Source organism: Vigna unguiculata, chromosome 3, assembly GCF_037176805.1.
Source record: "Vigna unguiculata cultivar grain cowpea cultivar isolate G323 ecotype 2 chromosome 3, ASM3717680v1, whole genome shotgun sequence".
Classification (NCBI taxonomy): Eukaryota; Viridiplantae; Streptophyta; class Magnoliopsida; order Fabales; family Fabaceae; genus Vigna; species Vigna unguiculata.
Window position 1 is genome coordinate 40,549,112 of NC_140794.1, and position 24,637 is coordinate 40,573,748.

A 24,637-nucleotide genomic window follows, 5' to 3' on the forward strand; every position below is an offset into this window, starting at 1 on the left:
AATTTTGTTGTTTGGCTAAGTGACATACATCATAATCAGAGTTTACAGGAAGAGAAATGAAGGGAAACTTTCTGTTAAGAACAACTATCCTTTTATGTGACAAGTGGCCAAGACGCATGTGCCAAATGTCATGGTTAATAGAACTGGTACAAGCTTGAGCAGGAGGGCCCTCTCTGGCATGGATTTCACCCTTGATCACGTACAGGCCTGACTGGATGTTAGTTGTACCAATTCTCTTGGTGGATTTCTTGTCCTGGATAGAACATTCATTAGTGGTGAAAGTAACAATGCAGTTGGAATGGGAAACAAGTCTAGAAATAGACACCAAATTATACGAGAAACTGGGAACAAAGAGGACATTTCCAATACACAAATTTCCAAAAATTTTCGCAGAACCCGAATGAGTTGCTTGGACTTTGGTTCCATCAGGAAAATTAACATTTATAGGAGAAATACGATAAAAAGAAACTAAGTTTGAGAGGGAACAACATATAAGATCGGTGGCCCCCGAGTCAAGGATCCAATCATTATGAGAACTAAAACGAATTAAAGAGACAAGATTCTTACCCTTTTCTACATTGCAGGAGACAATGGAACCAACCTGATTGGCAGAAACACCTTCACTGTCTTTACCATTTGTTTGTTTCAGCAGAGTCATTAAAGCTTGGTACTGTTACTGTGATAATTTGAAGTTGTGATCCTCTGGAACAGAATCAGTCTTTCCTTCTTGATTCGTGCCACACTATTCACATTACCTCCTTTATTATTTATTTTATAACCTGGTGGAAATCCATGCTTCTTGTAGCAATTGTCAATTGTGTGACCATTCCGACCACAAAAAGAACAAACCCTCTTGTTATATCTGACATTCTTGTTATCAATGTTGTTATTACCTGGATAGTCGTGCTTCTTGAAGCAAACAGACTCATTATGACCAAGCTTTTTGCAGTAGTTGCAAGTAACAATAGTGTTATTGATCTTGATCTCGGTTTCATTCAAGACATTATTCCCTCCAATCTGCCTTTCTTGCTGAACCACGTAAGAGAAAATTTTTGAGATGTATGGGATCAGATCCATCATAAGGACATGAGAAGTGATGTTGTTGTACTGCTCATTAAGGCCTACAAGAATTGCATAGCATGATCTTCAATCTTTCTCAGTTGAAAAGAACTAATGAGACCACAAGAACACTTCATAGAGCAATTGCAAATCAGATCAGGCTGAAAACTATCGAGTTCATCCCAAAGAACGCGAATACGTGTGAAATACTTTGTGACAAAGGAACTTCCTTGCTTAAGGGAAGATGCTTCTAGCTATAACTCATATATACGTAGCAAATTGCCTTGAGAAAATCTAGACTTGAGATCCTTCCATATTTCTTTAGTTTTTCCATCCATAAGATACTTTGCCTGATGGAGGGTGAAACTGAGTGTGTTAACCAAGAGACAACCATATTGTTGCATCTCTTCCAAGCCTGATACGTGTGTTAACTCAATGAATTGCATCTTGTTCTTGGCGCTAAGAGCAGTGGCGAAAGATTTGCTCCATGAATGGTAGTTCTGCGACTCTAATACAGGCGACACAAGAGATAGGATTGGGTTCTCGCTGGGATGAAGATAAAGAAAACTATGCGGGGCATTGAAATCATTAGCAAGCATTATGGATTTGGATTCACTTTCTGTGGCCATGGCAAAGAAAAAAATAAAGAAAACGAAGGAAAGAAACAAAGCGAGAAGGAAAAAGAAAGAAAGAAACAGAGATGTGCAGCAGAGCTCTTCAAAAGAAGAGCTCTGATACCATCTTAATAAACCTGCATTTCATATGAAGAATGTAATTGATGCAGAGCGAAAGAACAATTGAACGAGATTGCGGTAACCATGGGAAAGAAAACATGAAACACGAGAAAAAGGGAAAGAGAGAGAAGCAAAAATGACTGTGTGAAAAGATACTGAATGAGTCTTATTGATTAACTTTTGGAAACGAAGACAAACATATATACAGAGACTAAGTGATGCACGTAGTAACAAAATGCGTAAAAACGGTTTTAACAGACTGATCATTGGTTACAGATTGATCATTGGTTGTGTGATCTTCAGGCTGAGCAATGTGACCCTGACCATTATTCTCATTATTCTAAAATTTTAGACTTTGAAGTTGTGTAAGGGAATAACTTGTGTAAGGGAAAAGCAGTATTATGAATCTATTCAAGGTAAGGGAAGTTAATCATTTAGAAGTTGTTAATTTTTTTTTTAAATATTGAGTTTTGATTTTGAGATTTAGGTTGGGGTATTCATAGTTTTTTCTTTTCCTAAATAGGTGAGAGAGGTGACAAATTAGAAAAATTATGATAAAGAGTAAAAAAATTGATTTTTGTTTTTGTTTCAAGAGGAAAACTTGTGATAAAGATGAAAAAAATGCATTTACGTCAATTAAACTTGAGAAACTTCATGAGGATCCAATAATTGAAAAAAATGAAAAAAACTCTTTAAAGTTCCTATAGTTACATAAAATGAATTAGAAAATTCTTTAGAATGTGATTCGGGGAAGCGTCCTCAAATTTGACAATACCCACCAAATCAAATTGACGAGGTATGTAGGGCTTATATAAAATGGGGTCCATATCATGACTCTTCCTGTTTTTATAGCTACAATTGAATGATATTTTTCTACAATGAAAATAATCAAGAACAAGTTGAGAAATAAGATGGAGGCTTAATATATATATATATATATATATATATATATATATATATATATATATATATATATATATATATATATATATATTAAAAGCACATTTAATAATATAAATATTTTTTAAGATTTTAATTGATTAATTAGTGTCTCTGATTAGATAAATTAAAATGATTATTAAATTACATGTAAAATTATTTTATTATAATTAATAACTAGAATTTAATTCGTAAGTGTTAATAATTTATGTTAGAATAATATTGCATATTTTTATTTGTCAAAGTGCAATGTAAAAAATTAATCTTTTAAATTGTTTTTTATTATAATTTTTAATTTAAAAAATAGGTTGATGGATTAACTTGTCATTCTATCATGCACTTTGCGAGTTAGACAAGTTAAACTAAATAAGATTAATAAGTTAAAAATTTTAACATAATCCATTAAATTTTAAGGGATCCACAAACTAACTCAAAGACTATGTCATCCATACTTGTCATCGATGGACTTTCATTGTCTTCTTCCATAATTCACAATTTTAAAAAATAAAATAAAAAACACATCAACATTTGATTGATAATATAAAAATTGTTCATGAATAACGCATGGAAATGATTTCATCCATTTTAATTATATATATAAAGATACCAAAATTATTTCATTATAAATGATATTTAAAAACTTCAAATTATCAAAACTTATATAAAAAAATGAATACAATAGTTATAATATGAAAAAATATAATACATTTGTAATGTTTGTATATATTATTTATCTTATTTATTTTTATTCTATAAAGCTTCCGATTTATATTCAAATTTGTAACTATTATCACATTACTTGATATTATTTACAACTATTATCAATTTATACTCTTGCACAAAAGGAGTTGGTTCACTTTGTTAAGCATAACAAAAGTGAGGTTTGTTTATATTTGTATAGTTTTCTAAAAATATATCAATTGTGGAATAAATCGTAGTTTATGAGAGCAAATTTGCAATTTCTACTTGTTATATTAAGAAAGTTATCTTAATTAGTAACACACGATAATTTATCTGATTTAATTAAGATTATTTTTTATGAAATATACTTACGATGATCATGTAATTAGAGTTGTAGTATTTTCTACGAGGGAGCTCATTCATTACTAAGTTCTTTCTTTATTATTTAGTATTAAAAACTTAACATTCCAAAAGAAGTAATTGTTTAGAATATATTTTTCATTTTGTATAATTCAAAATGTTATTTTATTTTGTATTATGAATTGTATAATCTAAAATGGGAATAATAAATATATTCTAAAAAATATATTTTATAATATGGAATAAAAAATTTATATTTTAGATTGTGTAATTTAGAATATATTTAAAATTTTTACTTTAAATTGTAAAATTTAAAATGTTTCTGAGTTTTAGAACTTAAAATAAATAATAAAAAAAATTCAAATATATATGGGGTATAAGAAGATTCAAGTAGGTGCAGGAAGAAGTGGCCTACACTAAGAATTGGTGGCACAATTTTAGATAGGTACCAATGTACCCTATGTAATATTAATTGAATTTTAAAATATTAATAACAACTAATGAAATATTAGAGCAGTTTAAAAATATAAATTATAAAATTAAATATTTGTATAACCAGAATTAAAAAAACACAATAGCTTAACTATTTATAACAATATAACATATTAAATCCATATTTTTCTTATTTTATTTATATATTAAATTTACATATTCAATTCAGAAAATATTTTTTAATATTTTTTAATTTTAATATAATTTAAAATAGATTATAATAACATTATATAATTTTTAATATAAAATAAATTATCGTATCGAAATAATTTTATCATAATTTTTATCATAGGAGAGAAATAAAACCCGAAAATAAAAAGATTATTAGTTTCGTGTTTTAATGGAACAGATACATTAAAAATGGATATATAGTTTATTTAGTTCATATAACAATATTAGTATTTTTTTTAGTTTATCTTTTCTATAAAGAAAATAAAAAACTGTTAAGTTGTTTTAATCTTTAAACAGTTTTTTTATTGAATATTTGTTAAAAAACATAACAAACGGTATAAAACAATAATTTTATCTGGAATCTATATCTGTACCAATACCTGGTAAAGATTATATTTTTAACTATTTTTATACACAATTCTTTACCATTTTATCTTTTTATGCTTTGAAACTTTTCAAATATTTTTTTATTGTTTTTATAGATTCAATTAATTTATATTATTAGCTTTATTGTTTGTAAAAAATAAATTATCCCCAATAAAATTATAAAAATTAATATTAATTTATTTTTATAACTGTCTTTATGAGCACGCTTTTGATAGTTTAAAAAAATAGTAATATTTTTTTATATATTTTAATGATGATTTAATTATTTTTATTATCGTAAGAAAAAACAAACACAATGACAATTGTTTCCACTCATAATTAATAATACTCATAATTAATAATAAGATTGGAGCTTAATCTAATCCTTTTATTGGTATTAATAATACTAGTATATTTATATTTTTATTAATACACCTAAAATTGTAATCATCCTACCATGATAATAGTAAGATTATAAGAAACATATATAGTCCAAAACCGTTATTAAATGGTATTTATGCGTACATTAGCCTAGGTTAACAATATTAATTAGTACTTAATTATAAAAATGTTATTTATGTTTTCTTTTACACACCGTACGTAGATTCAGCGTAAGGATTCATGTAAACCCTTAATTGATCCCATCTCCCTTGTCCACATTGTATTTTATTTTAATGATGAGTCGCGCGTTCATTTGATGGAGATGGCCTTGACTCATTTTTCACAACCACAATCATTTGACCACACTCTAAATAGGCATTGCTTGAAGGGCCATGAAGATTAAACTAGCATAGAGAAAGAGAGCCATGAAGAAAAGTAGAAGAAAAGAGAATAATGTTGTTTTTATAAATGAAGGGTGCGAAATGGATCCGAGTATGGATATCCAGTTAAAAAAATAAAACAAAACATCGGATGTCGACGTTCTTAAAAGAAAACCTGGAGATGAGATTAGTTAGTGTGTTTTAGGAGAGATAAAAAATATATTTACTTTTCTACTCCAAAATAAAAGAAAAAAAAAATTGAAGGTGAAGGAGAAAATATTTGGAGATACAGTAAAAAAAAAAACTTCATATTTTTGTGGCTTCTGCATAAATCCACGTAACCCTAGATTGGGTCAACAAAGTATACATCCTCACCATTTCTTCTTGCATCCTCTTTTCTCTTTCCTGCACCCCCTAACTTTTAAATTCTCACCTCTACTCTCATGGGTTAAAAACCCTAATTTCTCTCCCATTTTTCTCAGTCTCATCCCTCATGTGCACCTCCCTTCCATTGTTTCACTACATTTCACTACACCACATTAAAGGATCATATTACCTCCACCCATACCTATCTTTCAACTTTGAGTGAGGGTAAAAGGGGAATTATAAAAGTTAGGAAGTGCAGGAAGAAAAAAAGGGGTGCAGGAAGAAATAGCCTCCACTATATTCATGAAAAACCCTATTATCATTTGGGCTGTCAGACATTGACATTTGTGCCTTTTTGAGTGTTTAGGAATAGGAAAAAAAAGAAAGAAAAAGTGAGAGGTATAGTGACTACGTTTACCATGGTAAATTGAATTGTTGTTAGAATATTGCTAAGGTAATATTATGCCCTAAACCACTTTCTAGGACTCTCAATATTAAAAAAATCATATTTCAAGTTAATTTTGTTTTGAATTTTTTTTTAAAATATTTATAAATTTTGTTATGAAAAAAGATTTGCAGGAAATTGTTGTCAACTTTTTTGCAAAATATTTTGTATATAAAACACTTTTCGCAACAAATTTTGTAGGAAATATTTAGGAAATTTATAATTTTGTAAGAAATAATTACCTATGAAAGAATTACACGTCAATTAAGATTCTTTGAAAAAATAGCAGGAAAAAGTTTTGTTTTTTATACAAATCTTTTAACAAATTTGCAAAAAAATTTCTATATAATATTAAAATTTAAAGTAGCGTCTTTACCATCATAAATAAATTTGTTATTATTCGTCTTAAGAAAAACAACTAAAGAAATTTTTTATAAAATTTATTTGCACCTAGGTGTAGATTCCGGGAAAATGAACTTTGGATTGTCTGAGTATTGAATGGAAATTTAGTAGAAAATTAGTAAGAAAATAATGGTGACATTTTTATATAGATTGTTTGCCTTTAAATAATAAGATAAAGATCAATAGGAGTGGCGAATTTTGACTAAAAGTTTTGGAGGGGTCAAAATAATATAATTTTTTTATAATTAAATTAGATTATTAGTATAATGTTTCAAAAAATAATTATTTAAACTAAACAATTGGATCATTAGATTAGATTATTAGTATAATATTTTAAAATATATGAATTAGTATAATATTTTAAAATATATGAAGAAGTGGAATGTATCTATTTTTATCTTCACGAATAGCTTTCCTTTAATCATTTAAAAATAAATAAATCTATTATTTTATTTTCTATCTATATAAATATTTTTTTTCAAAATAATATTAGAATACAAATTTTATCTTATATATTCATAAAAAAATGAATTTGCAAAAGACTTGTAAGATAAAAAAATCATGTTAATAACTCTTCAACTAATATTTTATTATCAGGGAAGACGATAGAGAGTTACCTTCTTTTTTTAAGAAAGAAAGAAAACAAATGAGAAATCAGAAAAAAAGAATGAGTGTGTCTAATTTTTTTGTCTTCAAAAAGAAAAAAGAAAACATATGAGAATGAGAGATGATACAATTTGTGAAAAATTAGAAAGACAATGAGAAAGAAATAAAAAACATCTTAATAAATATTTGGTTTAATGATTTATTTGTTTCTTTATTGTCCAGAAATGTCTAGTTGGTTGTCTAATGTTTGTTTAGTCTCAATTGTTGAAAATTGAAACCATTAATAAGGATGTTTTGTTTTGTTGGTGCAATTAACATAACCTCTTGATTCGTTTCAAAAAATTTAATAAAAATAACCAAATTGCATCAACTTTTTCAAAAATCGGAATCAAATTGAGACTAAAAAAAACTACATGACCAACTTTGTTAAGATTAAAGGTTGTGTTTTATAAAAAAAATAATAAGTCACACAATTTAATTTCCATTAATTTCTAAAATATACTACATATAATTTTTAAAAAATTTAAAAATTTAAAAGATATATAGAATTTAAAATAATTTAAAAAATATAAATATAATTTAAAAAAATTTCAGAAACATACATATAATTTAAAAAAAAATCAAAAATATTGGGGGCATGGCCCCTCCCTTCCCTATGAATGATCCGTCCATGAATAGGAATAATATTTGAAAAGATTAGTTAATTTTTTGTATTACATAATGATAAACTTTGAGTATACCATTATAGGAACATATTGTTTAGTGCTAAACCAAGAAAATATTATAGCAAATTGTTTATTACAGACTGATTATTAGTGCACACTGTTTATGGCTAAACCCATAATAGATTGGTGCAAATTATTGTTGGCAAATTTGAACATATTGGTTAGTGTTAGTTAAGAGACTTTAGGCTATTTATATAGTTTGACATACTACTTTTAGTACTTGTTGGGAGTGTTTAAACTCTTAATGTAATTCACTGTACAACTTTAGGCAAACCGCAAACATTCGTTGATGTTTTTGATAATGTAGTTTTCTCTCGTGTATTTTTTTTTTTATATTAAAAATGTTCAAGATACGTGGCCAATTTAAAGATGTTGAAAGGGATAGAGCTGAGTTAAAAAGGCTCAAAGCATGAGGTCCAGCTATAGATCCTTTCGCTACCAGAAATTTTTATATTTCATGGAAATTTTCATGTAAATTTCATTTTTCCTACGAATTTGATTGGTAGGTAATACTTTTGTGGATAATTAATTATCGTGGAATTTAAAAATTCGTAAAAAATTTGCAAGAGACTCTTCTAAAAACTTGATTTCAATCAAATAATTGATTATCACATAATTTTTTTGAAAAATAAAATATTTCCTGAGCAATCTTTGTGTATGCTGCTTTGTAACTCTCTAGACTAAGTCCTATACACAATTTATTTACTAATATATGACTTATTACAAAGGTTTAATCACATACATAAATAAAATACATGTCCTCCAATATCTTTTGCCATCACTTTAACTTCCTAGACTTGCTTTTATTATCATCAAATTTTACTTTTGAAGAATGATCTTCATCATCTTCTTTTGCCAACAAAACACACACATCAAGGTAGACAATTTATCATGTATACTCTCTATTGAAAAAACTATATTATGGTCCATAACTTCAAAATGGTGTTAGAAAAAGATTACTCAAATAATACTAATAATAATAAAAATATAAAATGATATAATAATAATTATTAAATCAATAATAATACTAAGACAATATATAAAACAATGAATATTAATCAGAGATCAACAATTATTTTAACAATAATAAATAATAAATAAAAGATAAAAGGTAAAGGAGTAGAAATATCCTAGGTTGAGGCAACGCAGCGCTATCCTTAGAGAGAAAACGTCCCTACTGCACAGGGCTAAACAAATACACACTCATATGTGTTTCAAATCATATACATTTCTCTCCCAAGATACAACAATATGTTAGATCGATCGAGTGCAACGAAGGATCTCCGAACCTTATGAACACCACTGTTTTAAAGATAATATAGAGAAGAAAAGAAGAACATTTCAGAGAAAACTCTAATGTTTGTTGTCTTTGTTGTTGTTGTTGTCTTCCACATTCACTTAGGTGGTATTTATAGGTAGCAAAAGGAGACAAAGGAGTAAATAGTAGTAAAAATATAGTCGTTAGCCATAAAAAACATTAACCCTTAAATTAAAGATCTATAAAACATAAGTAACAGTAGAATTTTTATTTTAATTATTTATTTTTTAAATTATAATAAAATATTTCTAACAATCCCCCACATAATTTAAAAAATAAAATAAAACAAAAAATATATTTTCTTTTTAAACAAAATATTGTAGTTCAATGTAAGGAACCTTCTGGGTCTGACTCTTACACCTAGTGCTTATAAACTTCCACCCGAGAAAATGCAGAGACTTAATTGCCTTGAACTACATCCCATGTGATCGGGTTTTAGTAAATAACACATACAATATCGGTGTTCATTATAGGTTCTAATCAATGGGTGCACGTTACAGCCTTGTGCATGTATCTTGTTTCATGAGTGTCACTTAGAGACTTACCCATGTCTCACAATGGCGGCCCCACCATCACACTCACTAGGTAAACCCTTAAAGGGTGGTTTGTGACTCACACCCCTACAATAATTGTCATTGGGTTTATTAAGAGGTATTTTATAAAATAAGCATAATAATGCACATACCTCAACCATTGGGTTTATTAAGAGGTATTTTATAAAATAAGCATAATAATGCACATACCTCAACCTTATTATTGCCACAATTTATAGTACACCTCGCCATAGGAATGAGATATAAAATTTAATCAAATTATTTGGTGTACTTTAATTAACAACAACTTCGTTGTTACCCATTGAACTCCATTCCATGGGATCACCATTCATGTGGAGATGGGTATCCATTGTTGCAACTAATTTATGGGCTATCTCATTCCCCTCGACGACTCAAATACTTGTTGTTGATGCATCAACCATTTGATAAACAGATCTGTAATATTTCTTTCTGACCTGACAAAGTCAAGAGAGATAATATCATGAATGATTAAGTTTCTAATATATTTTGTCTCTCATTCTCATATGTCAATTTCATTGACATTTTTACTAAAAACTTTAAATATAACAATTTAATTGTCAAGATGCATTGAAAAAAGAAATAATTTATGCTTGCATAGTAGATCATGACAGAACCAATTTTTTAACATATTTCCATGATAGGACACCTTCATCCAAGGTTAAAACATAACCATAACCAATAGTTGATATTGTGCCACCAGAATCAATATCCAATTCACATTAATATATATCATTCAATCATCTCAAGAAATTGGACATATTGCCATAACTAGACACAAATAATATTATCACTAGATGACAAAACAGTACTAGAGGTATCACAAACAAATTTAGTCAATTTATCATTTGAAGAAACGTCTCTAGAAATTTATCGGTATAAATAACCAAAGATTTTTTCTCATCAAAAGGTATATTAATCTTTACAAGACACCCCCACACTTTGAAATATTTTAAATGTGGTTCTTTTTTCTTTCATAACTCATAACAAGTTTTATCACAATCTTTTGTGTTCAAAATATGATAAGTAGGATATAAAATTTCACTAATATAATGTTAGGCAAGCTAGAACTTGAAGCATAACATTTACCATATCAAAAAAAAAAACATTTTTTTTTCTTCCGCTGTACCATTACATTAACACCATATGAAAATGTTACTTAATGAATAATACCATGAATTTCACATAAAAACACTCATTTATAAAGATATGTATCATCACTTATCTATTTAATTAATTTTGTACCTCAAAATTTCATAATTTGAATGGTCTCTAACCAAAATTTCTCAACTTCTCAACAATTGTAATAGTAGCATGTCATAAATCACAACTTAACATATGTAATAATCAAAGAGAACTTATAAATATTTTATTACAAGATAAAGGTACTTAACGCAAACAGATCATCACAAATATATCATTTATCAACCAAAACACATGTCTTGAATTAATAATTTTATTGTACTCAAGAAACACTTCATAACTATGTTGAGCAGCAAGGACGTTCCTAAATTCAGAAACATGAAAATTCATCATATGGAGATTTCTTCTTTTATCAGCATTTACATGATCTTAAACATGATATCAATTAAAATAATTAATTTTAATTTCATATTATAAACAATAATTTTTAAAATCAATAATATGATAATTTATTATCAGTCATTTTTTTTTCATATAAATATCAAGCTAATTTTATTTTTCTTTGCAAATGCAAAGTTTAGTTTAATTGTTTTCCATAACACAATAGTTGTTTTAGTGAGACAAATTATTTTATAATTATTTTCATACAAAATACTTAAAATATATACATTATATAGAACATCTTTATCAATGGTAAGAATAGACAATATTAAAATATAACAACATAAACATTAGCTATAGATATCACAAAAACATTATTCAATGAGAAGGAATTTCATTTATACATAATTTCATTTATTGTTATCAATAGAAATAGAAACAATTATAGACATCAATTTTTAGGCTTTGTTAAACTGATTAAATTATAACCATAAGAAACACATTAGTTCATAAAATGTGTTTTCAGTCTTCAACTCTATATTGTTTTTAATTGTAGAAATGAATACAGATGACTAATCAAACAATATAAATAACAAGATAATAGCTTTTCTCTCTAAGAATGTTAGAAAAATATTACTCAAATAATACTAATAATAATAAAAATATAAAATGATATAATAATAATTATTAAATCAATAATAATACTAAGACAATATATAAAATAATGAATATTAATCAAAGATCAATAATTATTTTAACAATAATAAATAATAAATAAAAGATAAAAGGTAAAGGAGTAGAAATATCCTGGGTTGAGGCACGCATAATGCTATCCTTAAAGAGAAAATGTCCCTACTGCACAGGACTAAACAAATACACACTCATATGTGTTTCAAATCATATGCATTTCTCTCCCAATATACAACAACCCGTCAGATCGATCGAGTGCAGCGAAGGATCTCCGAACCTTATGAACACCACTGTCTTAAAGATAATATAGAGGAGAAAAGAAGAACATTTCAGAGAAAACTCTAATGTTTGTTGTCTTTGTTGTTGTTGTTGTCTTCTCCATGCATCATGCACCTAGGTGGTGGTATTTATAGGTAACAAAAGGAGACAAAGGAGTAAATAGTAATAAGAATATAGCCGTTGGCCATAAAAACATTAACGCTTAAATTAAAGATCTATAAAAACATAAGTAACAGTAGAATTTTTATTTTAATTATTTATTTTTTAAATTATAATAAAATATTTCTAACAGATGGATTAACAAATGTAAAACACTCTTATATTAACTTATAATGGTCTAAATGAGGTATACCTAACAAACTTAATCTTCTTATGCGTTAAATGAACTTATTTCTCTAGGTAGATATTATAATAACTTTGTTATTTTTAAAAGTTTTCCTAGACCATGAAAACTACAAGTTACAACCTTGAAAACATCAAAGAATGTATATTATATTTTCTTAAAAGAATTGGTCAACATCATTAAAGTTCATAAGATTGAACTCAATTAAGATGAGATAATAGGAGGGATTCTTATTCATTAAAATTTAGAAGAAGAAAAGAACTTCATTGTCTAAAGTCTCAAAAGGTGGACAAATTTATCTTATTTATTTGATTTTTTTCGTATTTTTTCATAATAAACAATTATGACAACTCCAAAATTTTCAAATTTTAATTTTACTTTTTGTTAGTTATTCCGTTGCGCTCGTGACAGGTAAACTCGATCAATAAAAGGAGAAAGACACTTCACCTTTATATCAAGTTAACATTGCAACAAAAAACAAGGATGATAATGAATTTTTAAAATATAATTCATTTAAAAAAATTGAAATATTTTAAGGAAACGCATTTTAGTTACATAAATAATTTTAAAAGAAATTAAAGTTCTATAAATTTATGAGAGTAATATGATTAATTAAAATTATAAAATTTCAAATTCTACCCAAAAACTAAGAATTTGAAATTTCTGTCTTCTTTTTTCTCTTTCAATCAAGATGTCATTGGGTTGGATGAGATCATAGTTGAGACATTAGAGACTGAACTTCAAGATGTCACTCGCTTGGAGTAGATAAAGGTGCCATAAACTTGGCATCCTTTTCTTTGACAAATGTTGATGAAAATTTCTTTCAGGTTAATGTTAATCGTGATTATTTATCAATTGTCATCACCAAAATTATTTTTTTGTTGGTATAAGCCAACGTTATTTTTCTTTCTGTTAACTAGATTTTTTTATATTAATATCAACAATGTTGTTTTATTGATATCAACTGTGATTTTTTTGATTACTAACAACATATATTATTTTTAATTCGTGTCAGCTTGAATTTTTTTCATTAAGATAAATTAAATTGTAGGTTAAAGTTAATTCTCAATCAACACTAATTGAAATTTCTTTTACCAAACATTAGTCTAACCATTTTTTGGTTGATGAAAACTATATTTTTTTATTGAAATGAATGAGATTATTTTTTCTCTTAACATAGGCAAGAGGTTTATAGTCAACGGTAATCTTCGTTATTTTCTAGGTTTAAATATAATTTTGGTTCTTATTTTTGTCTATTTTATTCAATTTGGCCTTTCTTTTTTTTCGGATTTTAAATAATGTTTCAATTTTTGTCAATTTTGATTAACTTAATCATTTTTTTAACGATGTTGTGATCGTTAACGGAAGGTAAACTGTGTTTATCACGTGATAATTTGTAATTTTTTAATTTTGAAAAATTATCTATGTGTCAAGACAACAATATATCATGTGACAGTGTCATTGTCACATATCAAGTCATTGTCAGTGTCATATGTCAAGATAGTATAGTGTCACGTTTCTTATATTTAATTCAGTCTTAATTTTGTTAATTTTGTTTAATTAAGTCCTAATTTTCGTTAATTTTGTTTAATTTAATTTATTTCATTTAAATTGAGACCAAATTTAATTTTTATATAAATGTTATACCGAAATTTTTATTAAATTTCAAATTTTTGTTAAAAATAAATTAAAATTTTCTTTCTAATTTTAAAAGTCGTAAAAAAAATTCCTTCTATTTTAAAAATAATGAAGAATTTTCCTTCTAATTTCAAAAATAATAAAAAAGTTCCTTCTAATTGTAAAAATAATGAAGAACTTTTCTTCTATTTATAAAAATAGTAAATAATTTTCCCTCTAATTTTAAAAATAATGAATATTTTTCTTTCTAATTTCAAAAATAATAAAGTACTTTTCTTCTAATTTTAAAAATAAAATAAAGAATTTTGTTTCTAATTTTAAAACTAACCAACAATCTTTCCTTTTAGTTTTAAAAACAAATTATAATTTTCCATCTAATTTTAGAAATAGTAAAGAGTTTTCCATCAATTTTCAGAATAATGAAGATTTTGTTTTCTAATTTTAAAACTAATAAATAATTTTACTCAAATTTAAAAATAATGAAGAATCTTCCTTCTAATCTAAGAATAATGAAGATTTTTACTTAAAATTTTAAAAATAATGAACATTTTTCCTTCTTATTTTAAAAGTAATGAACACTTTTGCTTCTAATTTTAAAAATAAATTAGAATTTTCTTTCAAATTTTAAAAACAATAAGAATTTTCCTTCTAATTTTAATAGAAATGAAGAATTTTTATTCCAATTTTAAAAATAATTTAGAATTTTGTTTTCTAATTTAAAAAATAGTGAAGAATTTTATTTTTAATTTTAATTATAATGATGAATTTTCTTCTAATTTTAAAGATAATGAAAAATTTTCTTTCCTATTTTAAAAATAATAAAGAATTTTCCTTCTAACTTTAAAAATAATAAAGAATTTTCCTTCTAACTTTAAAAATAAATTATAATTTGAATTTGAATTATAAAAATAGTAACAAAGTTTCCTTCCAATTTTAAAAGTAATGATGAATTTTCCTTCTAATTTTAAAAGTGCAAAAAGATAATGAAGAGTTTTACTTCTAATTTTAAACATATATTATAATTTCCCTTCTAAATTTAAAAATATTAATAAAATTTCCTTCTAATTTTAAAAATATTGAAATTTTTTCTTTCTCATTTTAAAAGTAACGAATAGTTTTTCTTCTTATTTTAAAAATAAACTAGAATTTTCCCTTTAATTTTGAAAATAGGAATGAATTTTTCTTCCAATTTTAAAAACAATAAAGAATTTCCCATCTAATTTTAAAAATAATGATGAATTTTCTCTCTCATTTTAAAAAATAGTGAATAATTTTTCTTTTAATTTTAAAAATAATGAAGAATTTCCCTTTTATTTAACAAAAAAAAAGAATATTTTTCCTTCTTATTCTAAAAGTAGTGGAGATTTTTCCTTATAATTTTGAAAATAATGAAGAATGTTTCTTCTAATTTAAAAAAAATAAAAAAAAATTCTTCTAATTTAAAAAAAAATAATTTTTCTCTTATTTTAAAAATAGCAAAATTCTTTCTTATTTTAAAAGTAATGAGGAATTTTTCTTATAATTTTAAAAAGAAATTAGAAATTTTCTTCTAATTTTAAAAATAGTAACGAATTTTCCTTCTAGGTTTAAAATTAAATGAAGATTTTTCTTCTAATTTAAGAAATAAAAAAAAATTCTTTCTAATTTAAAAAAAAAATTACAAATATCATTCTACTTTCAAAAATAGTAAATAATTTTTCTTCTAACCTTAAAGATGATGAAGAATTTTCTTTCTAATTTTAAGAGTAATGAAGAATTTTTCTTCTAAGTTTAAAGTGATGAAGAATTTTCTTTATAATTTTCAAAATAATTATGAATATTTTCTCTAATTTTAAAAGTAAATTAGAATTTTCCTTCTAATTTTAAAAAATATTAAAGAACTTTCACTCTAATTTAAAAAAAAATAAAGAATTTTTCTTTTAACTTTATAAATTATGAAGATTTTTCCTTCTAATTGTAAAAATGAATTAGAATTTTCCTTCTAATTTAAAAGTAGTAAATCATTTTTCTTCTAATTTTAAAAATAATGAAGAATTTTTCATCTAATTTTAAAAATAGTTAGGATTGTTCCTTTTAATTTTAAAAATAAAGAAGAATTTTAATTCTAATTTTAAAAATAAAGAAGAATTTTACTTCTAATTTTAAAAATAATGAAAAAAATTTAATCTTATTTTGAAAAGAATGAAGAATTTTCCTTCTAATTTTTAAAATAAATTATAATTTTCCTTCAAATTTTAAAAATATTTAAGAATTTTTCTTCTAATTTTGAAAATGATAAAGAATTTTCGTTCTAATTTTAAAAAAATGAAAAATTTTATCTCTAATTTTAAAAATATTGAAGAATTTTCCTTCTAAACTTTAAAGCAGAAGAAAATTGGGTTGAATTGAAGAAAATTAACACAAATAAACGAAAATCATGATTGAATTGAATATAAGACAATGACACTAATATTAACTTGGCAGGTGACAATGACATTGATATGACACACATGACATTGATATTGTCATGTGACGTAATGTTGATTTGAGAAGTGGACAACTCTTTTTTAAAAATTAAAAAATAAAATAAAAAATAATTAAAAAAACCACAAACCGACATGTGACAAACACGATTTACCTTTCATTAATGATTTAAACATTGTTACAAAAAAAAGACTAAATTGAAAATTTGAGACCTTATTGAATATAAAAAAATAACCAAATTAAATAAAGTAAATGAAAATTGAGATCAAAGTTGTATTTAAGGTTTATTTTCTAATAGGGGTGACAATTCGGGACGGGCTGACCCGCAGAAAAAAAAAATGTGAGGCGAGCTGGAATGTTGATTTGCCATTTTGACAAAGCATGTGCATGAATTGTAACGTGGTGGTGGAGATTCAATCTAAAAAATCTGGATAGGTCAATCTTTAACAAACTAAACTAAACCAAGGAAGCATTGAAACAGAAACGAGATAGTGCAATTTAAACTAAGTGTAATCATTACAAAATGTAGTATAAATATGGATGAAGTGAATCAAAGGGGGGAAAGAAAGAGAGACAGTGAAGAAAAAAAAAAAGAGAGGGACGAGAAGCAAAGAGTCTTTGCAAGCGTGAGAAAAGAAAGAGAAGAAAAATAAAATACAAAGATCATCTTCAAAAGTATATCTTCCATAGCTAAGGTAAGGGAATGAGACATCTATCATTTTATCTTTTTACTTTAATTATTTTTTATTTGTTCATAATTATTTTTATCTCTATATTTACCTTAAGTGAGGTGTCCCTAACCTCATTCTAATTTATATTTAGTTCCCATTTCTATTTATTTATTTATATTCATATCTAATTGAACACTGATTTTATATTTACTCTCATTTACTTATTTATATCTCTAGTTATGTATTGATCATTTTTATTTATATATATATATATATATATATATATATATATATATATTAATTATGCATTGATCATGTTTATTTAATTATATAATTAAATGGTTTAATACTGAAATAAAATTTACCATAAATGAAGATTTGATTATTGTAGTTGGAGGTATTGTAACATCCCGACCGGATATTACGAATTTAAATAATAAAATAAAAATAAAAGATTCTCGAGCTATCCCCTCTCCGCAACTAAGCTCCACCAGAACCACCTCCATCACCTGCTCACGTGTACCGCGTACACGATCACGATCATCGCCAATCACAAGCAGTTAGGGCACACACACGCAGATAGGGCACACACACACACACACACACACACACACACACACACACACACACACACACACACACACACATATATATATATATATATATATATATATATCGACAACACATTCATCTCAAATGAATTCCATCTTTTAAATTCATACTACCTGGCCACAACCAGGTTATTTGTATTCTACATCTTCTAGTGAATACTTCAAGATGACTTACTGTCATACCTATCGGCCACAACCGATAGAGCACGTGCGGGAACCATTGCTACGGATCATACACCGTAACGCCAAGTGGAGTTCCCAAATGTGAACATAGTTCGCAATGTCCCAAGACTACCAAACTCATCAACCAACAACCGAGGAGGGCAATCTAACTGGACCCATCCGTACTGGCCACAACCAGCACACTCACACCGGCAACACTCGCCATCCCGAGCCACAACTCAAGAGATGCTATTCCGAGCCACAACTCAAGGAATACCACGTGCTTAACCCCTATCCCGAGCCACAACTCAAGGGATATGTTCCGAGCCACAACTCAAGGAACACCAACAATCTCACCTTGGAGCATCACCAAAAGCATCATAGATCATGCCTATAGAATCAAAACACCAATACTGCTGCAGTAAAATCGTCTGGCGGGGGACACGTACCGCCAGGCACTGCCGCTTCCAGACCGCCTGAAAGGTATGATGAGTCGAACTTGGCTCACATTCAAAAATTAACTTTTGGGGAATTTAATATATTTTTGAGCTTACAAATTTGATATTAGTTGCATCAAATTTATTATTAGATAATCTTGAGTTTAATAATGCAAGTGTAATTTAATTTAGGTCCTCAAGGGTGTCAGTAATGAATATTTTAATTCATAAATTAAGTACCAAAATAGGAATTTTGGAGAGAAATAGTTCAGGTACTAAATGCACTCGCAATTCTCATGTTTACACCCCTTTTTCCAATTGGAATATCTATTTCTAAAATAAAATATTTCTAGAGCTAGTTGCACCCCTGTTTTCAGGTTTACACCCCCTTCTGTAAATTAACTTTAAATTTCTACTTTGCACCCCTCCTTTTTACTAAGCTGCACTCCTAATATCACTTAAAATCTAGTCCACTAGATTTCGCCACGTGACAATCTTCCACTTACTAAATTAACCAATTAAAGCTTGCCACGTCACTAATCCCCCACTCACTAAATTAACCACTCATAGTTTGCCAGATCATCAATCCTCCACTAACTCAAATCACCAATCGAAACATGCCACCTCATCACTCTCTCTCTCCTTCACACAACCAAAACCCTAACCCTAACTCCTTCTCTCCTACCATCTCCATGCTGCAGCCGCCACCCCCGACACCGGCCGTCACCGCCACTCCGACCGTCGCTGCAGCTTACCGGAACGTGGCCACCAGAAACTTCGGAAATGCCTACGCCACTACCCACATCTTCTCGCACCAACTTTCATTCTCGCGCCTCTTCCTCTTCTTCATCCTGAAGCCACCACCGTTGCTCCATCACCGGAAAACACAGCGTCACCGTTGCTGCACTAGTAGGCTCGCGACTGCATCTTCTTCTCTGCGCCTTCCGCAGCCACAACCATGCATCACGATTGGACCTGCGACTCCCGCGCCACTATTAACTAGCCACCGCGTCTCCATTGCGCCTCCTTCTTCGTTCATGCCGCTGCTACCACCATGGCAGCACCACCCGCGCTCGCGAGCTTGTCTATGTCGAGCTCGCAACTCGCCGAAACCGCGGCCATAACCACCAACAACACTCGCGCCAATGCGCACCAGCAACGGTGCTCGTGCCTCACCCTCTTCCTCGCGATGTCAACCATGGAAACCACCATTTATTCCGTTCAGTTTCACCAACACAGATCTGCAGCGGACTCTGCACCTCCTATAGTTACGAGAACGAGAAGCACCACCATCACGCTCCCGTCGTTGCAGTAGCCGCAACAGCACCTCTATCCTCTCTGAATCGCCAGCAACCCCGTACCAGTAAACACCAGCACCTGCAACCTTGACCATTCGTGCGACATCGCGGAAATTCTGGAACGCGAACCCACCTCCATTTTTTCGCAACAGCCATGGAATCAGCCCTTTTGCCGCCACCGCGGCAACCCCGTAATCTTCACGCAACCACTCATGGCAGTCAAACCCTAATGGAGAGACTTCCCTGACACGTGGCAGTCTCTCAATGGACTATCAAAAAGTCAAGACTGGTCAACCAGTCAACTTTGGCAAGGCTTGGTCACAGTTGGTCAAACAGACTATGTGTCACTATTTTTGGCAGGTGGTTCCTCTCTAGGAACCCTAATTGGCCTAGCAAGGAAAAGATAGTCTGGCGGCAGTTCACCACCAACCAGACTAATTCTGGAAATTTCCCCGAATCACAAACTTTAAAAAATGGAATATGCAAATCATACATAATCATACCAAATTCAGCATACCAATCAAAATTAAATTAATCAACGCATGAATTACCCTATTTAGCATGCCATTCAAATTAAAAATAAAGTTATCGCATAAAAGCTCGCCTAACCTGGTCTCCTTTGCTTAGAACTTTGAAAATTTTCCCTTGATCACCAATGGCCCTCTTTGGTTCTTCTCAACACTTTCAATCCTCACAACCACTAAATTTTCGTTCTCCCTTCTGCAACCACAATAACAGTCCACCAAAACCCTTTTTCTTACCTCTAATTAGCCTTTTAAAAGTGCTCTTAATGTGGTTTAATGGTCTAAAACGAAAATCCCATTAAATTATGGTTAATGTCCTTTAATTGGTTGTCTTATGATGGTTTTCCAACCCTCTTTTGACTGCTAGGGTTTTCCTCTTCCCTTTCATATTCAATCCAAAACTAAGTTTGGCAAAAATAAAGTTTAATTTGGGTTCTCCAAGACTTGAACCCACAACCATGCCAATACCAAAATAATGCTAAACTATCAAGCCAATTCAGGTTTCTTACTAACTAATATAATTCACATATTATATTATTCCACAAAATAATTACACATATTATTAAAACAATAATAATTAATTAATACATAAATAACATACATAAAACTTAAACCCAAGTCCTCTTACACAATTAAAGTACTCCTAACCACTTGAGCTAGTACTTTTCCACATCATACAAACCAGAATTAAATACCATAAATGTTCTTCCTACCCGCATTTATTATTTATTTATTTATTTAATTATTTAATTTTCACGGGTCTTACAGGTATGACCTTGGGGATTTAAACGAGTTAGTATTACTCAAGATGAGATGTTCTTGAGTTACCGTGTTGACCATGAGCTCATTTATCCTGACTAGTCACTACAAAATTAATCAATATCTTTATAAAAGTATAATAAAAATCCAATTTTATGGATTTGGAAGAACTTTCATTTCATTTTATTTTATTATGATATGCTGTTTTTTTTTTGTGATATTTGTCTCACTTCCCTATTTTTTTAATTGTGTGTAAAAAACAAAATTTTATAACCTTATCATAAATGGCTGCTCCCAACATGCCTGATCCCTTCTTCGCTGACATTGTGGCTATTTTCCCAGGGAATTAATGGCAAACCAATGCAGTAAATAATTCTGTAACATTTCAGGGAATATGAAACTCTACTATTACTTTTCTCTCTGCTCCAAACGCGCCGATTGTCATCAAAGGACAAATCGGAGTTACCTTCTATTTACCCCCAACAGTCCAAGTGAATCTTATCCATAACCTTTTCCCTCCACCTGTTTGATAACCCGTATATGAGGGGGAAACTGTAAATAAATAACACTTCTTCCTCTTCTATAAGAAATATAAGATGTACTAAACGGTGTAGATATAAGATGCATACAGTATTGTAAATATACATACATACATACATATATATATATATATATATATATATATATATATATATATATATATATATATATGAATACTTTAAGTACAATTTTGCCCTTAAATTTTATAAGTATATGGTAGGAAATAATAATATTAATTAAAAAAAATATCATCACATTAGATGGTATCAGAGCAACGTTTCATGTGAGATCTATGAAAGGTGCTCATTATTTTTTTTTTTACTAACTCAGATGATTACAGATGGAAAACAATAGGAGGAACCATGAATTAACTGAAGCAATGCAAGCTATCAGAGACATGGCTGTTGCGCTAATAAGGAATCAAAGACCTGAAGGGAACCCTGAATCACAAGGTTTAGCTGAATTTAGGAGAAACAATCCTCCACAATTTTCTGGCAGATATGATCCAGAAAAAGCTGAATTATAGATTAAGGAGATGGAAAAAATATTTCGAGTTATGAACTGTTTTGACAACCAAAAGGTGAATTATGATGTGTTTATGTTAATAGGAGAAGCTAAATATTGGTGGGATGGTACCAGGAGATTACTTGAAGGAGGAAGAATAATTATTACCTGGGATGTATTTAAAACAAAGTTTTTAGAAAAATATTTCCCTAATGATGTGAGGAGAGCAAAAGAAATAGAGTTTATGCAGTTGAAGCAAGGAAGTATGACAGTAGGGGAATATGCTTCCAAGTTTGAAGAATTAGGAAAATACTCTACTTTCTTTTATCACCCAGAGGAATGGATGAAGTGTATAAAATTTGAAAATGGACTTAGGGATGAATTGAGAAAAACAGTAGGAATACTAGAAATTGCTGATTTTCCTACGCTTATTCACAAGTGTAGATTTTTGGAAGATTTTGAGAACAACCAAAATATCAAACTGAAGTATTTTGGACCCCAGACAAATAAAAATAAATGTATTGAGGGAAAACCTTGCAATCGCCCACAATGGAGGATCCAATCCAACTAATCTTCATCAAGAAATTCCAGTAGACCTATATATGATCATATCAGATGCTTTAAATGTGGGCAAGGTCATTCTGCAAAAGATTGTCATCTTAAGGGACCAATCTGTTTCAAGTGTGGGAAACCTAGTCACCTATTCTCTGAGTGTGGACAACAAAAGCCACATTTCAATCCAGCTACAACCAAGACAAGACCTACCACAACAGGAAGAGTGTACACCATGACTGGAACTGAAGCTGCTGAAAACCATGATCTAATTCAAGTTACGTGTTTTATTAAAGGAAAAACTTTAAATGTACTGTATGACTCAGGTGCAACTCACTCATTCATTTCCAATTATTGTGTTCAACATCTTAATATGTCGACCTCCTTTCTAAAAACTAGTTTGGTCGTTTCAACTCCCACAAATGACTCGGTAATTACCAATAAAGTTTGTTTAGATTGTCCATTGTTCATTGAGAATAGAAAATTCCTTGTAAATTTAATATGTCTACCTTTATCTCAATTAGATGTAATCTTAGGTATGGACTGGTTATCTTCCAATCAAGTCCTTTTGAATTGTGCTAAGAAATCAATGATATTTCCAAACTCTGAGAATCTTCTAAAATCACCTACCAATTCAAACAGTGAGCCTTTAAGAAATGAAATTCAAGGGTACTTGTTATTATCTTCTATGGAAATAAAGGAGGAAGTTGAGTTGAAAAATATAGCAGTTGTTCAAAATTTTCCTGAAGTCTTTCCCAATAATATTCTTGGTTTACCACCTAACAGAGAAATTGAAATTTCCATATATCTGATGCCTGGAGTTGGACCGATCTCTGTGGCACCATATAGGATGTCACCCTCTGAATTAGCAGAATTGAAGAAACAATTAGAAGAGTTACTTGAAAAATATTTCATTCGTCCTAGTGTGTCACCTTGGGGAGCCCCGGTCTTGTTAGTTAAAAAGAAAGATGGAAGTTTTAGGTTGTGCGTAGATTACCGTCAATTAAATAAATTTACCATAAAGAATAAATACCCTCTTCCTAGAATAGATGACTTGATGGACCAATTGAGAGGAGCCTCTGTATTTTCTAAGATAGATTTAAGGTCAGGATATCATCAATTTAGAGTAAAAGTAGAAGACATACAAAAAACTGCTTTCAGAACTAGGTATGGTCATTATGAATATCAAGTGATGCCTTTTGGTGTGACCAATGCTCCTGCAATATTCATGGATTACATGAATAGGATCTTCCATCCATTTTTATATCAATTTGTGGTTGTTTTAATAGATGACATTCTTATTTATTCTAAGACTCTTGAGGAACATGAGGAACACCTTCAGATTGTCTTGCAAATCTTGAGAGAAAAGAAATTGTATGCTAAATTGTCTAAGTGTGAATTTTAGTTATAAGTAAAATTCTTAGGACATGTGATTTCCAACAAGGGAGTGTCAGTGGATCCGACCAAAGTAGAAGCAGTTTTACAATGGAAACCACCAAAAACAGTGACTAAGATTCGCAATTTTCTCAGTTTGGCAGGATATTATAGAAGATTCATTGAGGGATTTTCTAAAATAACTATGCCTTTAACACAACTCACCAAAAAGGGCCAATCTTTTGTGTGGACAGAGAAATGTGAGAATAGT